This window comes from Fukomys damarensis, unplaced genomic scaffold (assembly GCF_012274545.1).
Source record: "Fukomys damarensis isolate Sample0158 unplaced genomic scaffold, DMR_v1.0_HiC HiC_scaffold_16, whole genome shotgun sequence".
Classification (NCBI taxonomy): Eukaryota; Metazoa; Chordata; class Mammalia; order Rodentia; family Bathyergidae; genus Fukomys; species Fukomys damarensis.
Window position 1 is genome coordinate 6,217,278 of NW_022900928.1, and position 19,045 is coordinate 6,236,322.

Consider the following 19,045-nt stretch of genomic DNA (forward strand, 5'->3'; position numbering starts at 1 on the left):
AAAGAAATAATTGTAAAACTTATAGATATGCATATTGAAGATATACTCCTAAGTGAAATAAATAAGGCACACATATGTAAATACCAAATAGTTTCTCTGGTGTGAATAATCTGCAATAATACAGAAGATCCTAATAAGATGACTGACATTGAGAAATAGGAAGAAAGGAGCTAAAGGTGTAGGGAAGGTGGGATGGGTAGGGGAAGGGCAATAAGGGAAAAGAAAAGAATGTGAGAGAATGAAAAGATGGAAATAAAGTGTTTGTAGATGGGGAGGGGAGGAGGGGGTGAAGGGAGGGCAGGGACAAGGGGAAAAAACAAGAACCAAGACTTGTCATGTGGAGGTACAAGGTCCCAACAATGAATGTAACTGTACTGTATCCCTAAAATGTACCAATAAACTCAATTAAAGCTGAAAAAAGTTATAGATATGCATATTTTAATTACTTTTACAGTTTTATTTCTCTTTGGAACATTACTTCTATAAATAATGATATGCTTTTGTAGGATTTAGATTACAAAGATTTTTCTTCAGTTGAAGAAAGTGCTAGTCACCATGACAATAATATACAAATATTTATAAATGTTTAAATTCCCGGAATAGGGGAATTGTCTAATGATAGGCATTCTGACAGCTGTTTAGCTTCTGTCTTTCTTTGTCATGGTGATTCACGTAAGAGCACTCTAATGAAAGTGTGCATTGATAGAGACAGAATGACAAGCAGAAAGCCTTTCTCTCAAGTGAAGTGATGAGCACAGTGCTGGTGCCAACTTTGTACAACGCCGTGCGAGCTCCTGACACGGTGTGCATGTGCTGCACAGCTGCTGGGAGGCAAGGACCAAAAGCAGAACACAGAATGTCGTCCACATCAAACTGCAGCAGAGTAGATATATGCCCATCTGTCAAAGCCGGATTGAATTCTGTATGTTCTCATTTGCTTTATTTACACATTCTGGTAAAATGAAATGGGAGAAATTAACCACTTTAATCATTTGTACTGGTCAGTTTTCTCATTGTCTGACACTGAACATTTAATGCTGGAGAAGTTTATCTGGCTCATGGTTTCCAAGGGTCCGATCCATAGTCAACTGGGTCCAAAGCAGAAACATCCTGAAGGAATGGCCTGGAGGGGAAATGCTGCTTACCTCCTGATGACCATAAACCGGAGAGGTGGTCATTAGGTTCCCAAGCGAAAGGCATAGGTACCAAATTTAGTGCCCAAAGTCATTCTGAGATGATTCACCAAGACACACTGAGAACTGTGCTTTAATAATTCCTCAGAATGCTCCTAAGCCAATCAAGTTGACAATTTCACTTAATCACAATTTAGCCGAATCGCATTCCACACTTGTCAATTTGATACCCAAACAGAATTACTTAACACATTCCCACTGGCTTGAACTACCAGAGCTGCCCAGCAGTGAGACATACAGATTACAGCTGCATCACAGACATATTAAATCATACTTAATTTCCAAATAAACACAATAATAAATTAATAATCTCACATAACATATATAACTCTTATGTGTACAACCCAAAATACAATAATCCCTTTTCCAATATCTTAACAATTCTAGCATTTCTCAAAGAAGAGTTAAGGCACTATCTGTGAATGCCTGTAAAATTCAAAATGCAAATTACCTACTCCCCAAATGCCTTATCCCGGACTACACTGCCATGGTAAAAGGGAGGAATAGAGGAATAGAAAAAAATACAACCAAGCAGCACTGAAGCCAGCAGGGCAAAAACTCAGTCCTAGAGCTCCGGGTCCTGTGCTAGGGCGCATGGTGATGGGATGTGAACTCTGAAGGCCTTGGATGGCCTCAGACACACACACTTCTTGGTTACTCCCCATGGGGCCTCTCTCTTAGTCTGGCTGTCCTTATGGCCTGCAGTTTTCCTTGGAAGGTCTTCCTGGGGTCTCCACTGCACCTTTGGCTCCTTCCCTACAACATCACACACTGCTTTTGTAGAGTGCTTGCCTGGCCACCCAAGGCTTCCTGTAAAGTCTGGGTGGAAGCCACCATCGTCCCACAAATCACACTGCACATGTATTAACCACCAGCGTCTCGTGAAGGATATCAGTCTCCCACCAGGTCCAACAGCAGCTAGGGCCACAACAACCATCAGTGGCTTCTGAGTGTGTGGATGTCAGAGCTCAGTAAAATGGATCACAAGGAATGAATTCCCTAGACATTGTGGCGCTAAAGACCCAGGTGCTGTCTTCTCAAAGTTGTTTGGATCATTGTATCTTTAATCCTACAACGAATAGAGTCTTTCTGATCTGTGAGATACCCTTAGGCATCTTTCTTTTTGTCCATGCTCAAAGTTGTATGGTGTCTTCTTAATGGTGCTAATGTCTTTAACAACCACTCCTATCTTGAATCCCTTCTGGATCACAATTTAAATTTCCCAAATCCTTCCACTCTGCATTTTGGCTGCTAGTTCTCCTTGAAAATCTGTCTAAAAGCCACCAGATATACCTGTGCCACAGCCTGAACTCGGAGGTGCGTTGAAGTTTTTACCCACATATCAATTAATCCACTGCTTTTGATTTTAGCCTCCTACAAACTCAGGACGTGAGCAAAATTAGACATGTGCAGATGTTTTTTTCTTTTCCAGAGTGTAATATGCATGGTCTCTAGTCCAATAGTCCCCAACTGAAGCACGATTCTAGCCTCACTGTACACATTCTTATCGGCACCTGCTTTTCTGAGCTGTAACAAAAATTGCTTATCAACTTCTGTTTAAAGCCGTGTATGGCTTCTCTGCTCCTTATCTCTAATCCTTTCCAAACTCTTAGCAACAACACATTCCCCAGCTTATATACTACATTGTCAGACAGAAACACAAGGACCCCACTTTTCTTCTGCCATTTTTCTGAATTATTCCGATCTCCCATTGTTGGGATGTGATCCTACCCAACACCCACAACTTAATAAGAGAGAAGTGTACTCGACTCACAGTTTCAGGAGCCCATGGTGGGCAGGCTGCATGGCAGGAGCGCTCTTGTGAGAAGACATGGAGCGTGGAGAAAGCCACTCATCTCACTGTGCTGGGAACAGTGGTTGTAAATAAGTAAGAACTAGAGCAAGACCACACAGTCAGTCCTCCGTGACCCGCTCGTGTCCCACACCCACCTGTGTGCTACATTCATTCCCTGGGCAGCTTCCAAGCAAGTAAAGTTGGTGATGAATCCCAAGTATCACAGCATTTTTCAAATGTATGAAGTGCCAGCTCAGTGTTGCATAGTTATCATCACCATCTGTCCCTAGAGCTCTTTATATCTACCCTAATCAGATCTCTGTCTCCATTCAATACTCAATCTTCACGCCCCTCCCCTCAGCCCCAGGCAACCAACATTCTACTTCAATCTTTATGACTTAGACTACTTTAGGGACTCCATGTGCTTAGAGTAACACAGTATCTATCCTTTTGTGACTGTCTTACATTACTTAGCATAGATGTCTTGATTCCCCCACATAGCACTGGGCAGATTTCTCTTTATTTATGAAACTGAGTATTCTGTTGCTATGTATAGATCGATGTTTTCTTTCCACTCATTTGTCGATATGTACTTGATTGGATTGAACCTTTTTGCTATTGTAAACATTAGCATAAATACAAGTAGGGAGTTATAGCCTCAAATTCTTGATTTCAATTCTTTTGCATATAGACCTAGAAGGAGAATTGATGGGGCATATAATGATTTTGTTTTTAATTATTTTGAGGTGCACGTTGTATATATAGCACAGTGGTAGACACATGTGGTTAGCTTGCTTAAAATTTGGGGCTCTATACCCAGGAGCAAGATAAATAAATGTATGTCTAAATAAATGAATATTTTACACTCCCTCCAACAGTGAACATAAATTCCACTTTTTCCGCATCATTTTCCATAGTAGTCGACTTTCTCATCAGTGGGATACAATAGCAAATATGTACAACTGAACGGTGGAAAGGCTGACCTTGGCTCTTGTTTTCAAGGGACTCAGTCGCTGCACAGGTCCTTCATGGCTGAAATATCTTTGTGGAATGGCATGGCTTAGCAAGGCTGTTAGTTCAGGGTGAGTGGGAAGCAGGAGGGAGAGGACAGGGACCAGTGGCCCTGCCAGTGACCCACCCAGACTCCCAGAAATATACTCCACTAATGCCCTGGGTGGCTCCCAAGCCAATCAGGTTGACAATTAAGATTAATTATCACACATTTTCTATGACTCTGTAAGTAGTTTAATCAGAGATATATACTCACTCTATCTATCTGTCTATCTGCTGGTCTAATTCTAAATATCTATGTGGCTGAGGAATGTTATTCCTCTTTTTTTTTTAGTCTGGAGTTATTCTAGGGAAATTCAAGCTTCAATTTTTTTTTTTAAACTTAGCTATGTATTCTTTCCAAATCCATTGGAATATTTTTCTTATATCAGGGCTCAGTCCTCTTTCCAGCAAATTGAAGCACTTATTCTTACCTCCCTACAAACACTATACCGATCCCCGATATTTGTAAGGTCTTTATTTCCTTACATTCTGATTAATTCAGGATGATCTCTGTCATTAGCTGTTACATAAGATTTGATTATAAACTGCATGTTCTATTCTCTTCACATTTGTTACGTGCTTTCTGTAGACTGTGCCAGTTTATTCCATACACCTATTGAAATAAAGAGTCACCTCCTAAATGAATTCTGACCTGAGTACAAGTCATTGTCCTCGCCAGAAAGGAACTATGCATTACCTGGATGGTGCAGGTCCTCTCATATAATGACATAAAATTCCCTCATATGTCAGAAATAGATTTTGGTCCCTCTAAAACCTAAACTTCATTGCACTAAGTAACAATATCTATCAGGGCTCTTTTATAAAAATTGATAAAGCAAACATGGACTTTCAAAGGAAAGAAAGGCAATTGTGTGATAGGTTAGAAAATTAGAAAAACATAATTAATTGATGGAGGGTATCTGGCTTGATTTTTTTGTTGTCGTTGTTGTTGTTTACCACTTTGTCTTAGACTGCATGTAATGAAAAGACATTTAAAGATTTAATATGGAAATGGCTAGAGGTAAAAAATACCTACAACACAGCCCAGACAAAAATTTCACTTCTACCTGGTGACTTCTGTCACGGGCAAAGTAGGATAACTTCATTTCAGATTCAAAAATTGAGCTATTCTTGGCAGACCATGTGTCTCAAGTTTGGAATGCATCTCTTGGAAGGCCTCTGAGATGCATATTAATGTGTCCTTCTGCTCTCCTACGTGCACCGCCACTGCCTTTGATGTCACTGATATGCACTTTCACTGATGTGTACTTACTTCATGTTTGCATCCTTGTGATCACCATAAACACATGTGAAGTGCTTATACATACACTTGTATCTCTCAGGCACTGAAGGGAGAATTCAGCATTTCCCTGAAGGTAGATAAGACATACACTATAGTTTATTAGCCAGTGGTCATCTTCACACCAGTGAACTAGATTTTAAAGCCCAAGGGTGTTTTTTTCTTTTCTGTTCAATAAAGGATTTATAACTTCACTGATAATTACTTTATTTCATGAATCAGTTTTTAAAATTATTGACCTGTTTACCGGGCACTTTTTCAGAAATGACAGTTATTAATTTATTATTACTTTGACTTAGGATGTAAAAATACCAAGTTCGTTTATACTAGAGTAAACATGACCCTTCTGAGCTTCCTTTAGTACATATCCCAGGAACGTAAAGGTTCACATAGGGTAGGGCAATGCCTTGAATTTAGAGATGATCTGGGTTCATTCAAAGGTCATAAATCACATGAATTCATAGATGTAAAGTCTTCTGTATTATTTCCTGATTAATTTTTAACTATACTCAGTAGAATAATCTACAACTACTAGGACAAAAGTAATTTTGAACTAATTGAAATAAATTCAGTGTCATGAAGGGAACATGTTCCTCTGTATAAGTATACAACAGGGACATGTGACCTACAGTTGGACACTTCAGCAATTAACAAAACAGCAGAAGCAGGAGGACCACTTTCATCTTTCATTTGCTCTTTTTTCCTAAGCAAATCTACAAATCTCATGGGTTTACCCTCTGATTCTTTAACTCTCTTTTCTCCTAAAGTAGTTCATGTGGCAGGTGCCCTTACTGATAATCAGAGGGAAGGTGGGTAACAAAAGAACAGGGAGAGAAATGTAAAGAAACAAATGGCTCATCGGTATATCACCACTGGACCGTACCCTTGTAGTCTGATCACACTTCTGCTTACCCGGTCACACAGATTTACTCAGGCCTTCACCTCCTCATGAAATGTCCGAGGCCAGGTGCAACCTCTTACATACATGTGTATGATTTCCCCTTCTCAATCTGCCTTTTTGGGGGGTAGAGATTTCATCCATGAAGACCCAAGACAACTGAAGAAAATATTTTGCTTTTTCTCTTTTATGGTTACATTGTTCATAATACAAACAAAAAAGCATTTTCTAATAGAATGTTTCCATCTTTGGGGTTAGTTCAAAGAATCAAATGAGATCCAACTAAAAGATACAGATTTCATAAAACACTGGACCCAAACTTTCAAGAACAGTATTTGTACAGATGTCCAATGGCTTATTTTTTAAAGATGTCAAATATAGAATTCAAGCATATCATGGAGATTGATGTTCTAAGCAATTTCTAAGGTAGTTTGAAGTGTGAGAATTGCTCATGCAATAATTATCTGAAATCTCACATTTTCTCTTACTATTCATTTTGAGGTGATGGCTCTGGAGCTTACTACTTTTCAAGGAGAGTGTTAAATTTCTTTATATTTTTTCTTTGTTTTTTTTGTTTGTTTTTTTTTTTGAGACAGGGTCTCACTATGTAGTTGAGACTGACCTGGAGCTCACTATGTGGCCCAGGCTGGTCTTGAACTCACAGCGATCCTCCTGCCTCAGCCTCCCTAGTGCTGGGATTACAGGAGTGTGCCACCATGCCCTGCTAAATTTCTTTATATTTTATGTCTACTACTTTAAATGATAATTGTCAATAATTCATTCATCAACATTTGGCACCTGCCTTTTGTAATTATAAGAAATGTATCTAAAGTTGTTATGTTGTATTGAAATTGGCTAAATTTAATTCTAAGTACATGTGTACAGAGTTTTAACCAAATACTTTTGCAGAAATACTACTGAAAATTTTCCCACGTTGCTGAATATCTGCATGAGACGATCTTTATTTAGGCTGATGAACTCGGTGTGCATGTTTGGAGATAGAAAAATAAAAATCCTTAGAAGCAGAGATTTCTCTGTTGTGTGTGTATGTGTGTTTACTTATTATTAAGGATGACTGAAATTTCATTTATCCACTCAAAAAAACATGTATTACGCACCTATTTGTCATATACTCTTCCAGTTAGGTGACTTTTAGGAGCACAGTAAAGACTCAAGGCTATGTGAAATTTCTATCCTGTGACCCTTATGGCTTATAAACTGAAAGACATTTGTAAGTCACATAAACATATATGTGTTTTTATTGAGAATAAGGCCCGTCACGTAAAGGTACAAGATCCCAATAGTGAACGTAACTGTACTGTGTACCTAAAATGTACCAATAAACTCAATGAGAAAAAAAAATTGCATTCTCTATAAGGATCAATGCTCTGTCTGAGTAGGGATTTAGAATTCTGTGGGAGATTTTATTTGGTTTGAGATATGTTAATTTCAAAATTCCCTTCCTGAAGTGATATCTCACTTATAATCCAAGCACTCTGGGAGGCCGAGGCAGGATTGCACGTTTTTAGTCAAGCTGAGTAATTTAGCAGCATGTCAAAACCACGTTTCAAAACAGGAACATGAAAAAGGGCTGGGGATGTAGCTCATTTCAAAGGTGCTGGGTTCAATTCTTTTAACCTGGCAAAAATTCAATAAAGTCTAATGTCTATTTGTTAATAAAATAACTAGAGAATGGTCAACCTTAAATTTTAGAAAGCAATTAAACAGTGGACAATACTATTGGAATCCACATTTTTATTTAGATATATGTGGAGCATGCATTTTAAAGACTATGCCGTGAACTGTCTACCATCACAGCCTGCGGTGGGGTCTACCTTTTGCCTCCAGCTATCTTAACTGCTTTGGATGAAGAACCAGTTCCAGGTAAATTCACTCCTGGCAAAGCACTGGTGTCTGATGCAGTCTGGTCTCCTGTGTTGTGCCGAATAGCTGAGGCCCAACTCCTTAGCTAGAGGTTCCTTATGAAGCTGCTTCCTGGAATGATGATCTCTGGCTCTATTGCCTCGTGCTGCTGCTGTTTCTGCCCTGTATGCTGAAAGCAAGCTATTTGATCTACAGGGGTTGTGTCCAAAACGGCCCTTTTTCCTCAGGGCTATATCTGAAAATAAACACTATTTTTTTCCTAAGTAATGTGAACAATGTCTTCCAAGATGCATTTTCTCCAGACAGATTTAGCAAGTCTGTGTTCTCCAAGACCTGTTCTGAACACTAGCCCTGTCCGATACTATTTTTAACAGGAGTTCTTTGACAGGTTGATTTTGGGTGGGACTGAAAGACATTTCATTCCTGTGGGCACCACAGATAATAATATATTCATGGTTCCAGGAGGCATGTAAAAGAAAAACCTCAAAATAAAAACCTCTGAAATGTGAGCTCAACAGGCTTTCCTCAGAATTCATTCACCAACATTCACTTTGGTGCTCTTTGTATAATGTCACAAGCATTTTTAGTGTAAAGGATTTTTGAAAAAGCTCATATTTTTAAATTTGCTTTTGTTTCAGGAAATCATTTGACCCTATTGGTTCTTGTCATTTCTCTTTCAATTCAGACACTTCATTATTTCACTTCACTTCAGGAAAATTATGATTTAATGCATCTTATTGGGGGGATTTATTGTTTGATGAAAATAATTTAAGTTAGAGCTAATATTTATGTCCTTGAAGATATTAAAAGTCACGCTCACTTTTGATTCTTTACTTCCCATCTGTATCACATAAAGGATGTTTTGTTTTTTTATTTAATGGTCTCAGGAACACCATATGAAGATGATATTAGATGTATGGGCTAGAACATCTAGGTATTATTACTAAGGCCAGAAACAAATGGTTCCGAGTACTTAAAGAGTTACTGTGTAATCCAATTTTACCAAATACCTATGACTGGCCTTAACAAGAAAATAGGAACATACTTAATATTTTGATGGAATAATACCTTAGGAGTGATAAGTTCGAAGGTGAATTGATAAAGGGCTTTGTAGTTTCAGGCTTCATTAAGCTTACAGTCTGAGTGCTTTTAACCAAATATCAAGAAACAATGATACACAATTATGACAGCAGAAGTTAAAGTCTTATGTGTACATTTTTTATTTCTGAAAATTTTTCTTCCATGTTTTTGGGTAATGTGTGACTTTATTATAATGTTTATAATATTATAATTTATATTATTATAATTGTATAATTATACAATTATTATAATTTTATTATACAATTGTACTATAATTGTGTAATTATATTATTATAATTACATGCAGAAATAAGGCTGGCAAATAGCTTCAATAATATGGAATTAATATTGGTATTAAGGAATGGTGTTTAAATACATTGTCAATGAGTCTGCAAACCAACTCTCCCGTATCTCTGAAGGGCTACTAACCTGTGCCTATGCTCCTTCTCCCAGTGTGCCCAGTCTTGTTGCAATCAGTCAAAGTCAATCAAGGCACATTTTCTGTGATGCCTTACCCTTCCTGGGAGCCAGGGGCTGAGCACTAACGGGAAGAGTAGAGTTTCAACCTGATTGGATTGGAGATGGGCCCTGGGGATTGTGGAGTAGGAGTGTAGAAGTGGCCCATGGGTCATGGAGGCTGACCTCAGATTCTGTTTCAGCCTTTAGGACTGCTCTCTGCTCTCATTTCCGGCCACCATGAACTGAACAGTTTTGCTCCTCTAAGTTTTTCTTCCATGTTATTCCTGATTGGAGCCAGATGACCATGGACTGAATCTCCCCAAACCATGAGCTAAGTTAAGCATCCCTTTCTTCAAGCTGTGGATGTAGGGTCTTGTGTCACAGCAATGGAAGAGTTGACTAATGCACCATGTGTCTAAATTTTCAGCTCATAGTGAAGGGAAAATTCTTGTTGTAAAGGTGAATTGGCAAAAAGTTTGCTTTCCTAATAATAGAAAGCAAGAGGCAAGCCTGATAGTAACTTTGCTCTGCTTCGTGCTAAGAACCCTAATAACACATGTGAAACGGCAGAAGCCATTTTGTAACTTTAAACAAATATTAGGATCAAATGCACCAAGGAGGAAGGACTAGGAACACAAAAATCAGTTTGAACCTCACTTGTACATTTGCACACACATTTAAATAAAGTTGCCGAGATAACGGTGATAACTGCTGTGGTATTTCTGCTAAGAAAACTGTCTTCCATTGATCGGTTTTGTTGTTCCTGCTCCAGATACGTAAATGCAGGTATCAACATATCAATGCACATATATGGTAATTATGCATAATGGTTTGATGCCTTTATATAGAAAGAAGCTGAAAATAGAGACAGCAACAGATTCAAGCTCACACCAGAGCAAGGGAGCTGAGATGTAAGCTGGCTGTCAAGTCTGTACTACTCCCACCCCATTCAGGTATCATTAATAATCTAGAGTAATAATTCACTAGAGAGGGAACTTCAGAAATAGTGTATTAGATAAGGTCATCACACATGGCAGATGTTGAAAATTTTACTGAGAGTACTGAGAAAACTATTGTAATTAGAAGACATTTACTGAGGTCCAGTCTTAATAAACTATCAAATTAAAAAATTTACTGAAGTTTAGGAAAGAAAGAACCAAATGCTAGTTGCAGGTGTGTATCTTTTTAAATTTATTGCTAAGAGGATGCTTTCTTTTTCTAGTAAAAATTCCTACCCACAGTTGAATCAACGATGGGTACAAAATTAACTCTTATCTGCGAAGAATGCTAGACACCTCAAGGACACTCTCCATCCACTTCTCTAGAGCTAATCAGTGGTCTGTGGCCAACTTGCAGGGAGTCTTTAGTGTCTGCCCAGCAGAGTTAAGCTCTTGTGTGTAACCCACTGTGTTCTCTGCAAACTCTTTTATGTTATATCTGGTCACACTGTGTGTTGTGGTAAACCAGATGTCCAAAATAATTGGCAAAGCCAAGTGAAACACAATCTTGTATAAGTGAAGAATTGTTTGCTTAAGACTGGTTAATTACAGAGAGCACACATTCACTGATGTGTGTATTTGTGATTTTTCTTTGTCTCAGTGGGATAACTTGATGGAATTGTTTAAAATCATGCCTTGTATGCACCTGATTTCTAAAAATTTCAACCAGCTTTATAAGATTTCTTACTCTTATTGCATTCTAACAAGATTATTCACTTTCTTTCATTTTAGTTGCCTTATGTGCAGGGGATTATTTTTCATGTTTTATCCCTTTAAATTGTTTAAGGATTTGAATAAGTTTATTTCCCATTCAATTTGTGTCTATGGGCATTATTCCTATAGTAAATCACTGATGACTGGTTTTAATTCAGTTACATAATGTAAAAGTTTTAAGACTGTAATATTCAAAGGCCCAAAGAATAGAGTAGAAAAGAAAGACTTCTGGGTAGTTAGGACATTGGTTTGTAAGTCATATAATCTTACATAGTTATGAGATGTTTTCAAGAGCTGCAACGTATTGGTTCTATAAATATGTCAAACAATTCATTGTTCCCTTACTCTGGGTTCAGCCAAGGTGAGAATTAAAAATATATCTCTATATGTATATAATCTTTACACAAGCCTGTAGCCTCTTTTGTAAAAAGTAGATATATATTTTAACTATTTTTGCCTGGTTCACAGCCTTGTCATCTCAATATATGGTCATGTTCTTCTGAATGTTTCATGATTCTTACCCATCAGCTGTGAAGATTTTGAGATTTTCTTATTTATATTTCACTTACAATTTATACTTAATGTAACATGTGCAAATGCACAGAATTCGCTTTCAACAGTCATGGCCAATTAATTTCTGTAAGGGCCTTACTCTTCTATACGGTATTTACCAAAAGGCTACCTTTTCTGTTTACCTCAGTAAATGCGTGTCTCATTCTCCTGCTCTGGCTATGCTGGGCCTTGCTGCCTTCTCAGTTCCTGTGAAGATGTGTAAGGCCTTTATTTTTGAAAAGTGGCCCACGTACTGTTGTAATTCAGAGAGGAACATCTGGCACGGTATCCAGGCTAGAAATAAAAATCTAACGCCTAGTGCCTACCGTCATGACACTTTGTGTGACACCATTCCATTGCCAGTTATTAAGTAGAAATTCGATAGTGCTACTTTCAACTGTTCATGTCAAGTTTTAAAGCATCTTTTGTTGCAAAGAGGAAAGACCTTGACAGAGATTTGTTCAATGTATGAAAGAAAAAATATGTGAAGAAGACAGCTGTTAACTAGGTAGAAGCAAAATTTTAATACCAGTAAATATAAGCAGCATGATAAGTTTGAGTGTTCTTTGTGTCTTGAAGGGTGTGCTGAGTATATGAGCATCATATTCTGTGATTGCTAGCACTCATTAACTGTATAGAAGACTGCACCTAAGCAGTAGTGTTTTCAAATGGGCTTCTATGCTTTCCCAGGAAACTGAACTTTATGAACCAAAAGGTAGTAAGTTAGCATTACTTTATTTCAGTTTAGCAACACTGTTCACAGTAGTCTGATACACAGCCTGAATAATGCTCCCTTGCTTCAAAATATTTGGAAAAGCTATGCCAACAAATTGGAAAACAAATTTTACAAACACTCCAAAGGATGGTGCAGAAACTAAGAAACAAGAGAGCTCATCTTCAGGAGCTACGAATTTATGTGTAATTTCCCTGAGTCAAAACATTAAATTACTCCTCTGAATCACATCTGTTTGTTCATCTTTAGGATTAAAACTTTTAGTTGTTTTTAATGAGCACAAAATACTTCCAATCAACAGAAATTTTAATTGGAAGAACAAAAAATTTGAAGCTTGCCTTTTCAGTATCTGAAATATTTCATGTTCCTTGAAGGAATTAGTTTTCTGAGGACTTAGTCATCTGTCAGTCCACTAGCAAACAGATTGCTGTTTTAAAATATAACTGGGAATCGTTAAGCCTTGCTTATTTCTGTGCATCTACCTTTGAAAACTCTGTAAGAGCTATTCCAGTGGTGTGAGTTAATGTGATGTGCACTGCCTCACAGCCCTGCTGAAGATGGTCTTTCTGAGTGGATACTATGAGGCTAATACTCTATTTTCATACAGATATACATTTTTGTTGCAGTAGCTATGCCACAGGTCACCATTACTGACAATCCTTCAATTTTCCACTTGTCTTTGTGCAGGAATACATTCCAGGATATAATACAATTATCACGTGTACCTTTCATTCACACTGACAATTCAAATATTAAAAGATTCATCTGATAAGTGTAGCAAAGTAATTAAAAAGCAATAGCATGGAGGCTGGAGAAAGACTAGACCTATAAATGGGACAGCAGTATCAGAAGGATGATAATTTTTTAAGTGAATGTGTGCACAGGGGAAATCAGAATACGTCTGTGTTTATTTTATGCACTTTGTATCTTTTCAGAGTAAAGAGCCTAAAGAGCCTCTCTCTCTCTCTCTCTCTCTCTCTCTCTCTCTCTCTCTCCCTCCTTCTACCTCTACCTTTCCCACCCTTTCCCGCCCTTTCTCCTCAGCCTCCCTCCCGCCCTCCTGAGTAAATCTTCCTTCAAATCTGACCTCTGTAAAGGCCTAGCTTTCTGACCTTAAATGGTTCGATCACAATGGATCTCTGTATCATCTGAAAGACTAAGAAAAAAAGACACCTCCTAAACGACTGTAAAGGGAGGAAACCAGCAGTGCATGCAGTACCCCGAGAACAGCATAAAGCTGTAACAGGAGCAGTTTGGGGGTTTTTTTCGAGCAAGCGCATTTTAAAAGTTCTTTCTCAAGACCTTTCTTTGCCATTTTCCAGAAAAGTATCAAAATGAATGTACTAGTTTACAATGTCTTCCTGGAGAAAACTACCATCCGTGTTAGGAGAACGCACCCTGTCCAACGGTGGACTGGCAGTCTCCTGGGGAGTCCCAGCTGCTGCACTGGGACAGGCTGTGACCCTCCAGCCCCGGTGTTGGAGAGGAGCCTGGAGTACCAGCGCGCACTCTGCTCCCCACCTGCACCCTGACCCAGCGAAGTCTGGCACTTTCCATGTCCCAAACATTCCAAAGTAGGCCGTATTTAGTTGACAAAAATAAAAACCGTGTGCCACATCCCCTGCTGGGAGGCTGTGCACACAGCCCCGGTGCCACCCTGAGAGGGACGCAGGCCGCTGAGGCTCACTTCCCCTGGATTCTGTTTGGCTCTTTTCCATGACTCACTTATTTTGCATTATGCGTCTTATAAGCTGCTTCAAATGGTTTTGATTTAGAGAAAATATGATATAAATCCTAGGTAAATGCATGCATAAATACAAATTATACTTGAAGTGAAAAATGGGTGAGGCTTCACATCTCCCAGAATTGCTCAGCAGGGACGCATTTTGTGAATTTTAAGGCCCCTTTGAGTAACAGATGCTGATGAGATGTCTAGACTCCAGGAGGCGTTCCGCTTTCCTCCTACAGTTTGCCTCAGTCCCTCTGCCTTGGGAGACGAGTTTCAAGGAAAAGATGTAGTTTACTCTGGGTAGCAGGGATAAAACCTGGCTTGATGTTATCATAGCTCTTTTTCTCTTTACAAACAAAAGGTACTATTTTAGCAAAATTCAAAAATGAAAAGATGGGACTCTTGAGATTCAGCTTTTCTTGGACCCTAAGATTCCTTCAGAAAATAACTTGAAGCTATTTTTCTCAAATCTAAATTCTTATCTTCACAATGGTAAAAACAATTCATTTTAATATTTTATTATATAAGTGAATCCCATCTTTCTTTGTTAATAAATATTAATTCATGTTATACATTGCTTTGCAATTCATTAACACATTTTAAAGGGCATCATTTTTATATGGTACTGTAATATGTCTTTATTGATTGTAATCACTTTAAATATAATTTATATCCACCTCATTTTTTTTTTTGTACTGGGGATTGAACTTGGGTCCTTATGGTTATGAGACAGGCAGCAGAACCCCTGAGCTAATTCCCCAGCCCCGCCTCATTCCTGATGCCATCAATATAGACTAAGTTAGATGTACTAATTATATAAGAAAAAACTGCATGCATACTTTTATCAGGGAATTCAATGTATAAAATAAATCTTTTTTATTAAACATATAAAGCATTTGGGCTGGGGATTTAGCTCAGAGGTTCGGTGGCCTGACTTGCAAGTGCAAGGACCCAAGTTCAATCCCTGGTACCAAAAAAAACAAAAAAACAAAAACCCAAAAAACATATAAAGCTTTTGATTTTGTTAAATAAAATAACAGCAAATATGTAATTGAAGAAAACATTAAGAGTATTAGCATATAGCCAGCAATTACATGGATTATCTCATTTAATCTGTCATAGTCCTACATCACAGATATTTTATTATTCCTAAATTGCATGTGATGGAACAAGGACACAAAGAGAGCAAGTGACTGTCATTCTTGTCACATAGCTATTTAGTGAAGATATAATAATGCTCCTCTTTGAGATACATGGACCACGTGGATATCCTGCAGAACAGAATATGGACTCACTACATTGGTTATATCATGCTGAAAGCATCAGATAAATAAGAACTGAGTGTGAATGGACTTGAATTCTTTGGTAGGTGGGACATGTAAATTACAAAGACTTAGTGTCCTGCTCTAGAGGTAAAAATAAATCCTTAGAAGTCCAGGGCTCAGGAACACATTGAAACAATCTAATAATGAGACTATTATTGAAACTTACATTTTCCACCAACCAACAGGAAGCATTACTTGTCTTCAATTGATTCAGTTATTTGATGAGCTGCAGTTAGGGATACTTTTCTGGAGTTGAGCTAAGTGACACAAAGAGGCTATTGATGGAATGGAAGCCAAAGCAAGTCATATCTCTGTGATAGCCCCAGGGAATAGTGCATGCAATTCTTCTGGAATCATACAACCCAGGAGAGTCTGGGTATCTAAAAGTATTGGTGGTAGAAATGCATATTGTTGAAAGTGTGCTGAATTCTAGTAGGAGAATCAAACTACAGAATCATTGGCTTCTAGTCAAGGCCTTGCCAACTAAAACACAGGCTTTGAAAATAACCCTGTAATAAAATTGAAATCTAATACAAAGGGGCCATATATCTGAGACACAAAATGAAAATGAGTCTTAAAATTCCACAGTGGGACAGAATCAATCTGTCTACCAAGAATAGATTTAGTGAATTCAGGAGCAGTTATAAGTTAGATGGGAATATAAACCTGGGATGTGCTATGAACAAGACCAAAGGGCACAACCCAAATGGGCATGGGACTCAGAAACTAAATCTTTCATAACTGTTGCAGTACCTCTCTCTCTCTCCAATGCACACCGTTATCTATACACAATATGATAAGACCCGCTGAAGACCAACCATCCCTGCCTTCTTTTGTGAGTAATTCTGCTTGATTTGTGGATGTGAGCTGGAAATAGCAGCTTTACCGCAGTGATAGTGAGAATTAGTGGTGATGAAAAATTCTACCAAGTGGCAGAACACGGGAAAGTGCACAAAGCTCCTCTCATTTTGTGAAAGACGAATGGAGGATAGACTAATGATCTGGGATGGGGAGTAATAATACCGGCAGGTCAGAGACAAGAAGGTCTAACATACGAAGTGCACGAGCATACGAAGTGCAGAAAGCTTTTTCAGCACCCTGCTCTGTGTACTGAATCCATGAAGGGAGAATCAATCACTCAGTAACACATAGGCATCATGATTCTTCTGGTGCTCATGAGTTTCCACTATGTCTTCTCTCCTACCAAGAATTATATAATTCCTGCTATTGTCAAATGCATGATGTATTAACAAAGAAAAAAGCAAAGCCACATACAGCATCAGTCATTGAGAAGAATAACCAAAGCTCTGGCATCGAGTTGATCTGACTGAGCGCTGTCAGGAGAAGACCCTCTACACACAGATTTTTCCCTTCTGCCAGCAGACATTAGCCAACATCAATATCTGTGGGTCTACAGAGCATATTCACCACTGTGAGGTCTCAGGAAGCATGGCGTCAGGTCTGGGAGCCCATTTTGTAGCAAGGGAGGGGTGGCAGTAGGCCCATGGTCATGGATAACTAGGTCTGTCCCTGGTGCACCACCGAGAAGATTTGCTCAGTAGAAGGGGATTCTTAATGTTCTGCATCATCCTCCAGAGCACAGAATACACACTAGATAGAAAGTCTTTATACGACGCTGAATCCCAAATAGGGAAAAGAAGCTCACATAAAAGACACGGAAGCAGAAGGGACTCCTTTGGCTTCACTCTGGGTGACTCACACAGAACAACCTATTTCCATCTCCACACTCTAGAGTTCGTAGTATGGAGAGCCTCATCCTGAGGTAGATTTCAGCTTTGCCAGAGGAAGGAAGATTGAAGTGCCTTAATCTTGGAAAGGGCAATTTATGAGATTCACCCATTCTCTTTTCTTATAGTCAAGATGGCAGTTTAGCCTTGCTGGCCTAAAAAGGCTACAGGGTCTAGAACTATGGAGGTGTCAGGAATGACACATTGGCATGCCACCTGTTAAGACCCCGAATCCCAAGAAGCACGATAGCCAAGGGCAAGAGACGTCTAGAATGGAGAATGCAGAGGGAACAAGTGACTCTAGGTACCAGCCCAGAGAGTAAAGACAGCTCTGGAGGCTGTAGCTCATGAAAATAACTTTCCTCTTCCACAGTAGCCCAGAAAAATATCTCTCTGCAGCTTGGAAGTGATATTCCCAGAGAAGATATGGAAAAGTGGATTTGCATAACTCACGGGATTAAATACAGTGGGAATGGAGAGGTGCTGCTCAAATCATCCATAAAGGACTTGCTACCCTAGCTGGTTGCAGACTGCTTCCAGATGCTACGGGACCATTCCTATCTGCCTCAGCTGTGAAGAGTTACCGCCCTTCAGGACACATCCATTTCTAGAAGGGTGCTGTACCCAAGGGCTGACCCACAATGGCTTCAATGTTGGCGCAAGGCAAGGCTTTGCTGAAACATGCATGGGGCATGGGAAGCTGGGTGTTTTTGCAAGTGTTTTGCAATTTGGCTCTCTTTACCCAGTCTTGCTCCTTTTCCTTTTTGGTTCACAGATGCTGTTCTCTATTGTTTTCCTTGCATGTTAGATTCCTTTGCAACTGTCTCCTTCTGAGAGTCTGGCTTGTGGCACAGGCGTATGCGTATACGAATAGATGAGTGTTTGTGCAATTGCCACCGTCGTACAAATCCAGTGTCATGACTTGGAGCAACACATCAAAAGCTTTTACAAATTCAGTGAATGCATAATTGCTGCTTGTAATGCGACGCAATTACTATAACACTTGGCACAGTGATTATTTCTAGTATGTGTCATTTTTCATCATTTTTTTGCAGAGTCTGTGAGTTATAATCTGACTAAATTCCTTGGAGTCTTAATACTGGGACAGAGTATTTAAACACCTTTATAGCTATCATTTCATATCACCTCTTTGCTTTTCAAACTGTTTATATCAATTTACAACACCAAGAGTGTATTCATTATAACTTTTCCAGGAGTAAACATTATAATTATAATTTTCGGCAATTTAGTTACCATAAAATTATTGCCTTCAGCTTATTTTCATATAAATTTCTTTGATCCCTCAAATTGGCGTATGTGTCCCTGGGAATTTTTGTTGTTGTTATTGTTAATTGCCTCTTCTATGTATAACAATTCAAAATTCAGCACCAAATGAAGAAGGATGGGCATTTTTCCTGTTTGGTGATCTCTAATTAAGTTAAATCATGAAAGGAAAATAAAAATATATCTCTTTTTTGGCATTTACATTAGGAAAGATACTACAAATATTAAGACAAATGGTAAGTCATGACATAATAATATATGTTATACAACTGAGAAAGTTGAAGAAAAAATTTCTCTACT